General features: G+C 38.1%; 1 non-coding gene across 1 annotated transcript; it reads right to left on the bottom strand.

Annotated features, from left to right (window-relative positions):
* Window positions 1-529: 529 nt before the first annotated feature.
* Window positions 530-636, bottom strand: LOC128057894 (U6 spliceosomal RNA). Its single transcript, XR_008200351.1, has one exon. It is a non-coding gene; the product is annotated as a U6 spliceosomal RNA (small nuclear RNA).
* Window positions 637-17,018: the final 16,382 nt, after the last annotated feature.

The raw sequence follows: 17,018 nt of genomic DNA, 5'->3' as shown, positions 1-17,018 counted from the left end.
TATAAATTTAGTTTAATTGGAGGCTAATTACTTTACAATATTGTATTAGTTTTGCCATACATTGACATGAATCCGCCACAGGTGTACGTGTTCGCTATCCTGAACCCCTTCCCACCTCCCTCCCCATCCCATCCCTCTGGGTCATCCCAGTGCACCAGGCCCCAAGCACCCTGTATCATGCATTGAACCCTGTATCATGCATGGACTGGCAACTCGTTTCACATATGATATTATACATGTTTCAATGCCATTCTCCCAAATCATCCCACCCTCACCCTCTCCCACAGAGTCCAAAAAACTGTTCTATACATCTGTGTCTCTTTTGCTATCTCACATATAGGGTTTATTGTTATCATCTTTCTAAATTCCATATATATGCATTAGTATACTGTATTGGTGTTTTTCTTTCTGGCTTACTTCACTCTGTATAATAGGCTCCAGTTTCATCCACCTCATTAGAACTGATTCAAATATATTCTTTTTAATGGCTGAATAATATTCCACTGTGTATATGTACCATGGCTTTCTTAAAAATATGGAATGCTTCATGAATTTGCATGTCATCCTTGCGCAGGGGCCATGCTAATCTTCTCTGTATTGTTCCAATTTTAGTATATGTGCTGCCAAAGTGAGCACAGAGTTTAAAGTTTAAAATGAGATCATCAGAGAAAGTCTCACTGGTAAAGAAATATTTGGGCAAAGGCTGAAGGATATTAGAGAGCAGCAATTTGGTTCTCTGAGGTAAGAATGTTTCAAGCAGAGAGAAAAACAGATTCAAAGGTCTAAGAGAGAAGATGTAAATAATGAGAAAAAGAAATTGATTCACTTCCATCTTTTACAACCTATGTACAACTGAGGTTTTTGAGAACAGACACAAAACAACAAACATTGTATGGATATGGGTGACAGATATCTGGAGTCTACGTAATTCAAAATACACATTTCTGAGGGGACATAGCCAAGGAAATAATTGATTCTGCTTGGATGAAGAGACAGAAGGCTTCCCTATGGAGATAACAATGAACATTTGGTAAAACTGGCAGACAACCAGCAATTTAATCATGCAGCTATGTGTCTGTCATTTTGAACTGACTTTGTCTAGTCATTTTGAATTAAAGTGACATTCAAAATAAATTTATTTTTTAACAGTTTTACTAGATCATGAAGATATGAAATTTAAGAAATTAGTCTGAACACAGATCACCTATTTGAATAAAGCTGTCTACTAGCAACCAGAAATTCTGTAGTTATATTTTTAATGAGTTTTGTCCTTAATTTCATACTAAAATAATCTTGAAATATGGTTGTTGAGAATATTCAGAATTAAGATGCATTAACTGGTCCCAAAATCATTGAGATCTGAGTGGTCAGTTAAGTCATTTCACTGTATTGCATTTTAGAATGAATAGAGAGAGGTTTTTTATATATATACACTATATATATATATCATATAACGGTAAGAAATTAGAAAAGAAGTCATATTCTACTAAACAAAACTTAAAATCTATAATAATTGAGAGATTAGTGTCTCACTTTACATTTTGCCCCAGAAATGAATAAGGCTCAGAGATAATAAACTTGATTTATGGATATAAAACAGGTAATTTGTATTTCCTATTATTAACAAAATATTCTCTGAGCCTCTTTCAGAATGTCAAAACACACATGAAAAGAAAATAAGTTTCATCAGCAAATAAGTCATATTTTTAAAAGCTGACAGAAGAAACAGGTTGTCTGACCAGTTTTTATTCTATTCATGCTCTTTTATGTGAGAGACACCATTCTGAAATTTTAAAACATTAGGCCAAAGGATGAAGGTACATAGTGTTTTGAAATATTTGTCTGCATTCCCCAGACTTTCCTTAAAATGTGTAATCATTTGGGGCAGTATAAATAAATGAATAGTTCTATGGAGATGCATTTATGTCCGTGGTCACAATCAGAGTCAGAGAGTCCCTGCCTTCACTTTTCTACTCAGCCCTTCTTGTCGGCCTACAACAGAAATAGACCCTTGCCCTCCGTCCAAGAAACAGCACAGCAAAGCCTGCACAAGACAGCAAGGTGTACAAAGAATACTCTGAAATAGTGCTTAAAAACGATGATCACAAATACAATGAGAATCTACATCCTGACCCCACCTTAGCTATACGGACATAAGTTCTGGTCTCCAGGAAGTGTCAGGATCTAGTAAGCAAGAACGATGAAGCAAATGATCAGAACATTGTTGGTTTCACTCATGACTACCTTTGATACCTATGGTCACGAGGGCAGAGCAGCATTAATGCCGCTTAGCACGAGCGGCGGCTAGAACAGCACCTGCAGGAAGAGGCTGCCAAAGGCTGCTCTCCAGAAGTAAGAGGAATAGCAGAGAAGAAAAAGGGGAGAGGAGCTTGGCAGCAGGAAAAGGAAGCTCTTATTTCTTTAGATCTCTCAAAACCTGGGAAGAAGCTACACAATATTTGGAAGTTTGGGAGGCAGACAAGAAATCTACATGCAAATGTGGTATTAACATGGTTTTTAGATGTCTGGCTGGTGAATTGAAGTTGATTTCAGGAAATCTCAGCAGTTTTAAGACAGCTGGAATGCAAGAAACTCCTTCACCTAAAGGGATCCACAAAAATATGTATCTCTGGGCAAAAGGTCAAAAATGAGGAGAAAAGCTATTGAGTTAACACTGTTTCCTGATTTACGATGATTAAACTTGTCAGCTAGTTCTGTTAAAGTCCAATTTGGAGGGCAAACCACTGTCCATGTCAGAGTCACAGATATTCTCATAAAGCAGTAGATCCATAACACTCTTAATCTAAGTCACTGGAGGCATCAAAAGAAAAAGGCTCTGTGTGGTTTTCTGTGTGTATAGTTGGATTATACATAGGCATTAGTAGAAAATTATTTTCATTAGTGTTGTATTTTGAACATCATCATATTCTCACTAAAGACTTTCTTGTTGTCATCTCCAGAAGGTGCTGTAAAGATTAAGGATTAAGCAGTTTGTGGTTATGCTGGCTCTAATGATAAATTCATTTTCTAGATCCTCAAAGGTTACTAAATTAAGGTACAAACTTTGAATCTTTCAAAATTTATGTGCTGCTGTTTTTTTAAAATTTTTTATTGGGGTATAGTTGCAGTTTTGTAAAGTGAGTCAGCTATACAGCAAAGTGAATCAGCTATACATGTAGATATCCCCTCTCTTTTGGATTTCTGAAGAGAACTGAGTAGAGTTCCCTGTGTTACACAGTAGGTTCTCATTAGTTGTCTATTTTATACAGTGTCAATAGTGTATATCTGTCAATCCCAATCTCCCAGTTCATCCCATCCTCCCTTTCCCCCTTGATATCCATACATTTGTTCTCTATATCTGTGTCTCTATTTCTGCTTTGTAAATAAGATATCTGTATCAACTGTTTCAGATACCGCATACAATATTTGTTTTTCTCTGACTTACTTCTGTGTGACAGTCTTTAGGTCCATCCTCGTCTCCACAAATGACCCAATTTCATTCCTTTTTATGGCTGAGTAATATTCCTTGGTATACGTATACCTGTGTGCTGCTATCTTATTTGAACCATTCTGTAGTAGCAACTCAATTTCCAGTGGCTAATACAAACCACCCCAGCCAATCAAGTAATCTAGTTTGTCAAATGTTTGATTCGTATTATGAAAAACACAAAGTAGACATGTGGAAATCTCAGCCTTTAGTTTTATGAAACCATTTCTGTATCTCCCGGTGGAAACACTCCTTCTTGGAAACTTGGAAGACTTAAATCATAAAAGCCTAAAGTTGCAATGAAGGGAAGCAAACATTTGCTAATAGACCCCCAGAAGGAACTGTGAGAGGAGCCATAGAGATAGTTAAACATTCTGATGTTAAACATTTATAGTGATTAATATTTTATTGACATTATAATATTATAACTGCTATGCTCTTTTCAAACAAGTAATTATTTAATCAATAATTATTTTTTGGCAAAATAAGAGCATTTCTCCCATTTAAAAATTAAATATTAAAAGAGTATGTGATTCAGTTAAACATAAGGTAATCAATAAGCAACTTATTCAATGCCACTACCTCAAATCCTTTCAGGAATGAAGCAAGTGGGTAAAAATTTCATAATACTAAACATTAGATATATACATGATGCTAATACATTTTACTGTAGGATTTGAGCCATAGGACAAGTATAAAACATGGATTATAAGCTTTCCATATAATAAAAAATTCACTTCAAATATACAGATGCTCAGAAAATGTAATTTAACTGGGAAATAGATGGAAAATAAAAATGCTTTTTGAGACTTCATAATTGCATAAAAGTTTTTAATGCACTTTTATGGTTCGGAAAAATTGGGCTGGAAATGAAAAATAACTAGCAACATTTATAATTAACTCCTTTGTCAAAATGTTTTCAGGCAGCTAATTCTTCAGGAAATGTAGCATGGTCCGCTGCCAGTTAGAATGAATTAATGCTTTATTTTCCTTAGGTAGTATCTCACACCTGTTTCTAATATTTGTTCCTTTGAAATAATTCCATGCACTTGCTTCACTGATTTCTTCTTTTCAAGTCTGCCTAGTCTAACAGAGTTGAGCATAACTACTAAACCCAGGTGGTCTAGAAATCTTTCTCACTGCAAGAATTGCGGTTAACCCTACTGGGTGGCAGCGGATATGATGCTTAACAAAACACGCCACTTTCTTTAAAGAAATCACATAGACCACACGGTCCTACTTCTCCATTGATGCAGTTGGCCTAATGAGATGGGTTAATGGATTCGACTTCTTCAAATAAGTGATAAAGCAACTTCCAACATAAACATGAATCGTTATGCTCCAAAGAAAGCAGTGGTGATAAATTTCTTTTTGTGGTTTTGAAATCCAGCTAAAGATAACCTGAATAAAAGCCCTGGATGTGAATCAGTTTATCCCTGGAATGTGTTGGAGCTTTGTTTCCATTTGTATAGTGAACTATTGCCATTCAATTGGAAGCCATGGATACACAAATATATGATCTTAGATTCACTGAGCATGTATGGAAAAAAAAATTATTCACTGTTTATTCTGAAAGAATTTCTGACCTTACAAAGGCCACAGTTTGGTGACAAAAGCAGCTAAAGCCACAAAAGAAATATAGTAAATATCAGAGTTTACTACCAAAGTTCAAAGAAGGAAGACGTAAATCAGAACTTTAGGAGAAAAACCACAAATCTGACATGATGTTCCAGGGGATTTAACCTAAGCTGGACCTTGGGGCCAGAAAGAACTTAATCAAGAGCAGAGTTGGAGAGAATTTTCCCTGATGAAGTAACAGCTAGAAGGTCAAAAGCAGTCATCGTGCTCAGAGAATGTCAGGCAGTTTTATGGGACTAACACATGGACCATTTGTGGAGGTGACAGACGTTAGGTGGCTAGGCAGGCATTTGATGATGAGGTCATGATATCTGCACTTGCTTACTTGAGTTTTATCTAAAAGCCTGAGTAGCCAGTGGAGGATTTTAGGCTATAACGTGACATGATTACCTGCATTTTTAAAAGAATCTCTGGCAACCTGCTTTGATTGGCAGAAAATCAGGTTATACATAGGAGAGATATGGGATAAGAACCATAAATAGTGGCGATTAAAAGATCCCTGGTTGGAGAAGATCCCCTGCAGGAGGGCACAGCAACCCACTCCAGAGTTCTTGCCTGGAAAATCCCATGGACAGAGGAGCCTGGCGGGCTACGGTCCATAAGGTCGTAAAGAGACAGACACAACTGAAGTGATTTGGCATACAGAGAAATGGTAAGAAGGCCGTTAGTTTCCAGGGACTGTGGGAAGGGAGAGCTGAATAAGCAAAGCACAGAGGAATTTAAAGCAGTGAAATCACTCTGTATGAATCTGCAATGGTGGATACATGCAATTATGCATACATGCTCAGTCACTTCAGCCATGTCTGATTCTTTGCGACCCCGTGAACTGTAGCCCACCAGGCTCCTCTGTCCATGGGATTCTCCAGAGAAGGATACTGGAGTGGGTTGCCATGCCCTCCTCCAAGGGATCTTCCCCACCCAGGGACTGAACCCGTGACTCCTGTGTCTCAGTCATTGCAGGCAGATCCTTTACCCTCTGAGCCAGCTGGGAAGTCCACATGTCACTATGCATTTGTCCAAAGCCATAGAATGTATACCATCAGAGTGAGCGCTAATGTAAACTGTGGATTTGGGTGATTAGGATGTATCCGTGGAAGTTCATCAGTGGTGACAAACAGCACTCTGGTGACCATGTTGATAATGGAGGAGGCTGTGCTTCTGTGGGAAATCTCTATACCTTCTGTTCAATTTCTTGTGAGCCTAAAACTACTCTTAGAAATAAAATCTATTAATAAAAAGTAAAATGTTCCTGTTGTCTTTTTTTTCTAAATAGTGAATTAGACTAGATGGTGGAGTGCTAAACAATCAACCACGTTCCTTCCTTAAAGAAGAAACACTGAGGAGGCCCACTGCTTCATGCATTGTTCATCTTCACAGTGTGGAACAAGCTCTGATGGGATGTAAGAAATACTGTGCTCTGTGTCACAAAAATATTCGAAGATATTTCCAGATCATTCAGGAAAGTGGAGAAATGCTTGATGCATTTCAAAAAATTTTTGTATATTAACGCATGTGTGTGAGATCTAGAAAAATGCTATAGATGATCTTATTTGCAAAGCAGAAACAGAGACACAGATGTAGAGAATAAACTTACGGATACCAAGGGGAAAGGGGGATGTGGGATGAACTGGCAGACTGGGATTAACATACATGCACTATTGATCCTATGGATAAAATAGATAACTAATGTGAACCTACTGTATAGCACCAGAAACGCCACTCAGTGCTCTGTGGTGACCTAAACGGGAAGGAAATCTGAAAAAGAGGTATATATGTATATGTGTAGCTGATTCACTTTGCTGTATAGCAGAAATTAACACAATATTGTAAAGCAACTATACACTAATAAAAATTACTCTTAAAAAAAAAGATTCTAAGACAACCTTGTGCTTTGCAACCCTTAAAAAGGTAAAGTTCATTTAAAAAATTATAAAAGTCACAAGAAAATCCTGGTATCAGTGAAATACTATAATGTTGTACAGAGAAGTTCCCCCTCCTTTTCCCTCACACAGAGATAGCATCAGGTGGTTAAACATTCCAAAAATGTTCAAGTGCTTGAGGCTTTGGTCTCATAAAAGCCTAGTTAGTCATCCTTCCAAGTAAAACAGATTTCAAAGATCAACAATGTCCTCATTTCATCCCCTTTTTCCTCTTTATAGAAGAGGAAGCTGACCAGAGTGTATTGCCTAAAACCACCCAAGATAATGGCAGAATTACAACTAGAAACCCCAACCATTTGCTCTTTCTGCCTATTTACGACTTCCTTTAGTAAATTATTTTAAAAACTTTTTTTCTGCTTTATCATTCCTCCAAGTCTCATCTCAAATATTTATTGTATAAAGTGTTATCCAAAAGTGATCATACTTTACAGAAGCATTATCCAAAACATCACTTACAAGGCTATAATATTATGTAACCTTTAACTTTTGAAGGCTATCATTTCAACGTGTCAGTGGGTTTTATACAAGTATTTCCATCAGATTGAGTGTGCCACAGGCATTCTATAGAAAAGAGGAAAAAAGTGAAAGTGAAGTCGCTCAGTCGTGTCCGACTCTTTGTGACCCCATGGGCTGTAGCCTACCAGGCTTCTCAGTCCATGGGATTTTCCAGGCAAGAATACTGGAGTGGGTTGCCATTTCCGTCTCCAGGGGATCTTCCCGACCCTGGGATCGAACCCGGGTCTCCCACATTGCCGGCAGATGCTTTACCCTCTGAGCCACCAGGGAAGCCCAGAAAAGAGGAAATCATCAACCAAAGGTCATATCCGGAGAGTTCTCAGCAAAAATAGAAAGAACAGATTTGGTAAGTTTTAATAAACACGATTTGGCTAGAAACCATATTATTGTTTAGATAATAAAACAAGCATATGTTGTAGAAATACAGGTTAAGCTGCGGTTTCATCAAGTTGGCCATTTCTAATTTGTGGGCTCTTATGTGAAATCCCGGTATTTTCAAAGGTGAAGTCCTGGTAACAACTAGGATTGGAGTATTTGGTGGATGGTAAGAAATCTAGGTGAAGCTTGAATTCAAATTCACTGTGTCTTTGGACAGACCGTACTTGCAATTATTCATTGATGAGGAAGGAACAAAAAAAGAACACTGAAGGACTTTTTTTAAAGAGGTAACTGTGCTTGTGAGTTTAGTTTGTGGGAACAGGGAGTGAGAGAGAAAGCCCCATGGTACAGTAAATCCTCCCCATTGAGAAGCGCTGCCCAGTGAATAATAGGTCTTGAATTAAATTGTCAATTCCTCTTGCTTTGGGGAAAAAAAAAAAGTGTGGAAAGAGATAGGAAAATCTTTCTCTCTCAGGGGTCAAAGGGCTGCCATCTGAATGGTAAAGAAACTGCCGTCTGAATCTTTCTCACATCTCCAATAAATTCTTTTTCATCTCTGACCAGAAAAAGAAAAAGAAATTGTTTTTTTGACCCTATGTATTGGTTTCATATTGGAGAAGGAAATGGCAACCCACTCCAGTATTTTTGCCTGGAGAATCCCATGGACAGAGGAGCTTGGTGGGCTATAGTCCACGGGTCACAAAGAGTCGGACATGACTGAGCGGCTTCACTTTCACATTGGTTTTCTATAAACATTCCAAATGAACAACTTCTTGAGATATTTATAAAGTACTCTCAAAACAGTTTGAAATCTTTTTCTGTTTTAAAACAGTCTGAAATCTTTCTCTGTTTTTCTCTTGTAACAATTCTATAATGGGAACTCCTAATACTGAGATTGTCAGAAGGTATTTACAGAAATTAAGATTAGACAGTTTTTCTCATTGGACTTGATGCTTTTGATTCTCATTCAGCGTGAATTGTGAAGATGCAAAGATAATATAACAACAAAATATTTCTAGAACCAAACTCTTGAAGTAACCTAGCCAATACAAATGAAATTGCTCAAAATTCAATGTCAGCTCATGTATAACAAATCATCCATAATATCAATAATACCTCAACATCTTAAAACTTTATTCACCATTTCATCAAGTTTTGCTTTATCAGCACTTATGTTTCACTTCTTTTTCAGTTTCTTTTTTAAAAAATAGTATAAGTTTTTATCAAGTTGAGAAAGTTCTCTATTTATGGTTTGTTAAGAGTTGGGTTTTTTTTCACCCATGAATAGCAGTTCAGTTCAGTTCAGTCACTCAGTTGTGTCCGACTCTTTGTGACCCCATGGACTGCAGCACACCAGGCTTCCCTGTCACCGGGGAACCAACTCCCGGAGCTTACTCAAACTCACGTCCATCGAGTCGGTGATGCCTCCAACCGTCTCATCCTCTGTCGTCCCCTTCTCCTGCCTTCAGTCTTACCCAGCATCAGGGTCTTTTCAAATGAGTCAGTTCTTCCCATCAGGTGGCCAAAGTATTGGAGCTTCAGCATCAGTCCTTCCAATGAACATTCAGGACTGATCTCCTTTAGGATGGACTGGTTGGATCTTCTTGCAGTCCAAGGGACTCCCAAGAGTCTTGTCCAACACCATGGTTCAAAAGCATCAATTCTTCAGCACTCATCTTTCTTTATGGTCCAACTGTCATATCCAGACATGACTACTGGAAAAACCATAGCTTTCACTAGATGGACCTTTGTCAGCAAAGTAATGACTCCACTTTTTAATATGCTGTCTAGGATGGTCATAACTTTTCTTCCAAGGAGCAAGTATCTTTTAATTTCATGGCTGCAGTCACCATCTGCAGTGATTCTGGAGCCCAAAAAAATTGTTTGTCACTGTTTCCATTATTTCCCCATGTATTTGCCATGAAGTGAATAGAGGTTGGATTTTGTGAAATGCTTTTTCTGTATCTATTGATACAATTACATCATTTTCCTTTTTTTCTTTAAGCTTTATTAGGGTTAAATTGATATACAAAGAATTCTACCCACATAATGTATACATCTTGATAAGTTTGAACATATACATACACCTGTGTTACCATCACCACAATCAAAGTACTAAACATATTCATAAATCACATGGCTTTACTTACTCTATATAATTGATTAATCTAACTAATGTTTTATTCCTACCTCCTTGTGGTGTATGATTCTTTTACACATTGTTGAATTTCATTTGTTAACATTTGTTGATGATTTTTGCAATTGTGTTCATTAAACATAATTGGTCTGTAGTGTTTCTTTCATGTAATGTCTTTATATAATTTTAGAGTAATGTCAGTCTCATAGCAAGAGCTTCTATTTTCTGGAACAGGTTATAGAGAACTGGTATAATTTCTTCCTTAAATGTTTGGTATAATCCCATAGTGGTACGATCTAAACCTGGTGATTTCTTACTTGGAAGATTTTTTAGATACACTTTCTTTAATAGTATAGTCCTATTCAGATGATCTATTTCTCCTTCTGTGAAACTCGGTAGTTTATATCATTCAAGGAATCGGTGAATTTCACATTTGTTTCAAATTGATGGGACTTCCCAGGTGACCCTAATAGTAAAGAATCTGCCTGCCCATGCAGGAGACATAAGAAATCTGGGTTTGATCCCCTGGAGAAGGGCATGGCAATCTACTCCAGTATTCTTGCCTGGAGAATCCAATGGACAGAGGAGTCAAATTGGCAGACATGGAGTTTTTCACTGGGGGACAGGGTCTGATCACTCCCTGGAGTGAGAATCTGATTCAGTCATTTGGGCTAGAATGCTTTGCTTTGCTTTTGTTGTTTCTTTAACCCACAAGTTGATTCTGATGGATTTCTAGGTTTAAGAACAACTAATGCACAAGAATGGTCAACAAGTTTAATTAATTGCCAGAGATGAATTATTTGACCATATATCTTCTCAGAAGGGTATACTCTGCTGAAGCAGATAATCTTCCTGGTCTGCAGGAGTGCGCAGTGCAGACAAATAACTATATACGCTATTTTCACCTGTAGAGTCTCCTTATAAGCTCAAGGTCCATCCAAGGTGCTTGGAGTATTCTCAGTTAAAGCTTTGCATTCAAAAATGCATTATGTGTCTGGTATTTTATTACATGAAGGGAAAGGCTGGAATAATCCACAAGACAATGAATTCATTTTGGAGATATCAGTATGAACTCACAGTTTAGCTTAATATAAATAGATATGATTAAGTACAGACATATTTATAGAAATAGAAAATTCATAGAAAATTAGAGATTTGTTTTAAATTAATTTATGTTGATGTATATTTGATGTAGGGCTTCCCAGATGATGCGAGCGGTAAAGAAACTGCCTGCCAATACAGGAGAAAAAAAGAGACGCCGGTTTGATCCCTGGGTCAGGAAGATTCCCTGGAGGAAGGCATGGCAACCCACTCCAGTATTCTTGCCTGGAGAATCCCATGGAGAGAGGAGCCTGGCGGACTACAGGGTCACAAAAAGTCAGACACGACTGAAGCGACTTAGCACTCACACATATTGGATGTAGCCTCGAATCTGCAGGCTCTTTGTGATAAACATTGATGCTTGTAAGTGTGCTGGTTAATATATATTATGAGACTCCATCTTACTTAGGTGCCTGTTTGCGAATGTTGACTTTTGGTTTACAGCCGCAGAGGCATTCCTGACGGTCACAGAAAGGGCTGGACACAGGAAAGGTGGATGTAATCTTGTCTTGATCTGGACCAGGGGCACAGTGATTCTGACTGAATGCATGCCTCAGCAGTTTAAAAACTCCTGTGGTGGTGGTGGTGGTGCTTTAATTGCTAAATCGTGTCCAACTCTTGTGACCCCCATGGACTGTAGCCCACCAGGCTTCTCTGTCCATGGGATTCCCCAGGCAAGAATACTGGAGTGGGACTGAATGCATGCCTCAGGCAGTTTGAAAACTCTTATCACACTTTATCCGGATTTCCTTACTCTTTTACTAAGGGCATGCTTCTTAAGGGAACTTCTCTCTCTTGCTCCCTCGCTGGCTCTCTCTCCTCTTCTTCCCCACCCCTTCCCATTTCCTATTTGTATTTCAATGAATGACTGGGCTTCTCACACCGTGTTTGAATCTACAATCTTTATAGAGTGAAATTAACACATTTAGGGTGGTAATTGAGCTTTTTTTTCAGTTGTTAACTCTCAACATATTTATTGTTTTATAAGATTCACAAAAAATAATCTTTTTCTGCATTCATGTGGTATTCACTCACTACCTCACTTGAAAGAAGGAGCTGCAGTTCACTACTATCACCATATACAGTCATAGCTTCAATTTCATGTAAATAACTTCACTGTTATTTATTTTCATGATTTTCCATGTTGGATAGGACTATGAGAAGGAACTATTTTTTAAGTTGCTGTAGACAGAGTCTCTAATCCATTCACACCTGATACATGATATAGGAAGCAGCCTGCTCCCAAACACACTCAGCTATTTTATACTTGGACGCGTTTTTCACAGCATCTGCTTTAGCTCTCTGACCAGCTGAGGCTTACATCCACTGTCAAACAACAGAGAAAAAAATGCTTGCTGTGTCTTAGCATGTGCCTTTGGGGCACAACCTACTTAGCATTCATTCATTTATTAATAAGTTCAATGGATATTCAGCAGATACCTAATATATACAAGACACGATCGTAAGTGCTGCTGACGTAAGTGCAGAAATGGCATTTTGATCTCCTCTATCCAAACATAGACAGTTCATTCTATTTTATGTTCATGTGTTAACTAAGTAACATGGAATAAGAACATCTTGTATACACATTATTCTAATAGCCTACCACTTGCTTTTGCTTTCTCTTTGAGCTTTCTCTTGACATGTGTGAATAATAGTTATCTTACACATTAGAAACAATGGGACCGTAATTGCTGACACATTTGGGCATCCAGAAGTAGTTATCTTCTTCCCTTTTATTTTTGGCCACATTTTGGCTTTTAGGATCTTACTTTCCCAACCGGGGTGGAACCACACCCCCTGCAGTGGAAGTGCGACATCCTAACCACTGGACCAGCAGGGAAGCCCCCAGAAATAAATATAAATAAATATGGCTTGTTGTTGTCCACCGAATGTCAGGCTGGCAGTAACAGGTAGAAGAGACGATAAGACTAACTTCTAAACCAAGTAACCACATGAACGAGATGATTTCCAAGTTGATTCCAGGTCTAAATCAATATGCAAACTAGAGAAATATGCAATCTAGACTGCAGCTTGAAGGGTGAGAAGTGAATTCCCTGGTTATATCAAATGGGGGTTGTATTGTAGATGGGGAACACTAAGGAATGGAGGTAAAAATTGATTCCCAATCTTGGGGCAGGAGGCTGGCAAAACCAGACAAGAGATGCAGGTCCTAGCCTCGTCTGCGGAGAATCAGATGATTTCCTTGTGGGCCATCAGAGATGTCATGAAGGGCTGATGAGTGCTTCTACAAACCAATAAATCCAATCACAATATTCTCCATCATTTCAAATAAACATACTCACTAAACGCACAAATGTTGGCAGTAGTTCTTTTCCATAATGTCTAAAAAACAGAAAGCCCTGGTATCCATCAGTAAGACAATGAATAAACGACTGTGGAAAGTCTGCACAACCAAATACAAGTCAGTGATCAAAAGCCATGAACTACTGATATGAACAAATTTGCTTCCCATTTGGCTCAGTGGTAAAGAGGATACCTCCCAAAGCAGGAGATGCTGGTTTGATCCCTGGGTTGGGAAGAACCCCTGGAGAAGGAAAATGGCAACTCACTCCAGGATCCTTGCCTCGGAAATCCCATGGACAGAGGAGTCTGGCGGACTACAGTCCATGGGGTCACAAAGAGTAGGACATGACTTAGCGACTAAACAACAACTAATGCAGGCAACAAGGTGAGCTACAAAAAAGTGGAAATTCACTCTGGCTGGGCATTCATATTTCCAACTAAAACTCAGGAGTGCTGTCCATTGAGTTTTAGTTAGAAGAGTATTAGTGGGCAAGAGACTCTACCAGGTTGATAACTGTAAAAAGCTGCCTTGCAGATCTGTTGTGTTACATAGGGTAATTAATGTGTGAGGCTTAGCATAGTAATTGGTACATAGTAAGTAATAAACAGCTGTAGCTTGCATTTATAATAATAAGTATTATCAACTGTTTATATGTGCTTGAGTCCAAAGGGAGACTTGTGCTATCCAACTAGGTTTCAGGCTCAGAAAAAAAAAAAAAAAACTGTGTTGTCAACCGAAAGCCAGTTCTAGCAATAGCAAATATCTCCCCTCTGCACAGATTATTCATTACAATCCCTTTCAATAATTTAATCTTTTCAATGTACTTGGGTGGCCTGATTTTTTTTCTTTTTTTTTAGTTCAAGATTCCAAGAATAGTTAGATCACATTCAGAGATGCTTAGCAGGATGAAGTTTTGTTTCTGTGACTGCTCTAATGGGTTTTTTGAACGAAACAAGTGGATTATGTATACTTTGCAACAGATTTGCTAATTTGCCAACAGGAATTATTTTTGATATTTACTTCCTAAAATCATTCCCTTAAAATAAGTGAGGTTTTGTTTCATTAGATTCAAGGTTTAATGCTAATGAATTTAAAAGAAAAATACACACACCCCAAAATTAAAAAGGGCATAAAAATAATTGCAAGAAAAAATTTAAGCTGAATTGCCATATGACCCAGCAACTTTCTCTTCTGTTTTAAAGACTTAAAACAGAAACTGAACAAATATTTGCACACCCATGTTCATACAAGCATTATTCACAATAGCCAAAAGGTGGAAACAACGGAACTGTGGTCTATACATACAATGGAATATTAGTCAGGGTTAAAAACACCAGTCAGTCCCAAAGGAAATCAACCCTGAATATTCATTGGAAGGACTGGTGCTGAAGTTCCAATACTTCAGCCACCTGATGCGAACAGCGACCCATTGGAAAAGACCCTAATGCTGGGAAAGATTGAGGGCAGGAGGAGAAGAGGGTGACAAAGGATGAGATGGTTGGATGGCATCACCAACTCAATGCACTTGAGTTCAAGCAAACTTGGAGACAGTGAAGGACAGGGAAGCCTGGCATTCTGCAGCTCATGGGACCACAAAGAGTCAGACACGACCTTGTTCGCAACTGAAAAAGAACAAGAACAAGAAAAGAAATTCTGACACATGTTATAACATGGATGAACATTGAGGGCATCGTGCTAAGAGAAGTAAGACAGTCACGAAAGAACATATGTATGTATATGTTATGTATACATAGGTATGTGTAAGTGTATAATTCTACTTACATAGGGTACTTAAAGTAGTTAAATTCATAGAGACAGAATGTAGAATAGTGATTGCCAGGGGCTGGAGGCTGAAAGGAGTGAGGAGTTACTGTTTAATGGGGTCAGAGCTCTAACTTTGGAAGATAAAGCAGTTCTGAAGCTGGAGGGTGGTGATGGTTTCACAACCTTGCAAATGTACTTAATGTCATTGAATTTGATGCTTAAACTGGTAAATTGAATATTATGCATATTTCATTGTACCTTTTTTTAAAAAAATTAATGACTGTGAGAGGAATATATATTTTAACTGCATTGAATTTCTTCTCCCTTAAAATCCATCAAGTGTAAAAACCCCCATACTTGATGGCTTACATCTGCATTCATTCATTCTTTGGTGCATTCATTCAACGCACATCTGTGGGGTAACCACTCTATGACAGGCTTTCTTCCATAAAGAGAGATTTCATTCTACTCTCATGAAGCTGAAATTTTATTGGGAGAAAACCTAACAAGCATTATTAAATAATATTATGTAAAGTAGTGACATGAGTCATAAGGAACAAAAAATAAATTTTAATGTGGAGAAAGTGAAAGTCGTTCAGTCGTGTCAGACTCTTTGCAATGCCATGGACCATACAGTCCATGGAATTCTCCAGACCAGAATACTGGAGTGGGTAGCCTTTCCCTTCTCCAGGGGATCTTCCCAACCCAGGGATCAAACCCATGTCTCCCACATTGCAGGCAGATTCTATATATATACGAATCAGCTAAACCACCAGGGAAGCCCAAGAATACTGGAGTGGGTAACCTTTCCCTTCTCCAGAGGATCTTCCCAACCCAGGAATCGAACCAGGATCTCCAGCATTACAGGCAGATTCTTTACCAACTGAGCCACCAAGAAAGTCCCCTGATGAGAACGCACTGTGATTCTGTCCTATGTGATATTTTATCCACATTGACAAATGGCATTGAGTCAGACTGTGTTTATATAAGGCCTCCAGAAAGGCCCTATTTCATATATGTGTATTTTTCACTCCCTGTACACAGCAGTGCATGGCACGTTGTCAGTGTTAGACAGACATCAGCCGAGGCAGCGAGGTGGGGACGGCAAAATGTGAGTGTAAACGTAAAGTTATGTGAGTAGAACAAATTTCTGTTGTTGGAACTGAAACAGATATATATGTTTTTAATCAATTGGTTCATTGCTTTGCAAGTCATTCTATGAAATTGGAATCTAGAAGCACTAGTTTCACACAGTATTACAACCTTCCTTGTTTTTAAGCTGGACTGACTGCTTTCTTAAGATTTCATTTTTCCCCATGATTCCCAACTGTAAGAACAAGCACTGTACGTGCTAATTATTTCCATGTCTAATAAGATATTTAAAAGGCATAACTGTCCAAGAATGATAATATCCCGAATCTTCGATTTTAATTTTTAAACTTTAAAAAAATAGGTAAATTTTATACTCATTTTCTGCGATTTCATATTTAGTTCATTCCGATGTACTCAGTAGATTCAAACAATGGTAATTAAATGTGACATTGCAATCTTTTTTAAGTTTACTTTCTCAAAAGGGCTACACAGGTCAAGGTTATTCCTTGATGCCATAGTTTTTTTAGAACTTTTCTAAGACATTTAGAGAAGAAAAGCAGGAGGACAGCTCTTTGAAATATGACTTCAAGAAATACTATTTCGTACCAAAAGCTCTGTGAAAGTGTGTAGGGACAAGGTCCGTTTGTCAGAAAGAGA

Source organism: Budorcas taxicolor, chromosome 12 (assembly GCF_023091745.1).
Source record: "Budorcas taxicolor isolate Tak-1 chromosome 12, Takin1.1, whole genome shotgun sequence".
Taxonomy (NCBI): domain Eukaryota; kingdom Metazoa; phylum Chordata; class Mammalia; order Artiodactyla; family Bovidae; genus Budorcas; species Budorcas taxicolor.
Note: the sequence above shows the minus strand (reverse complement) of the source record. Positions and strands in the feature narration are given on the sequence as shown.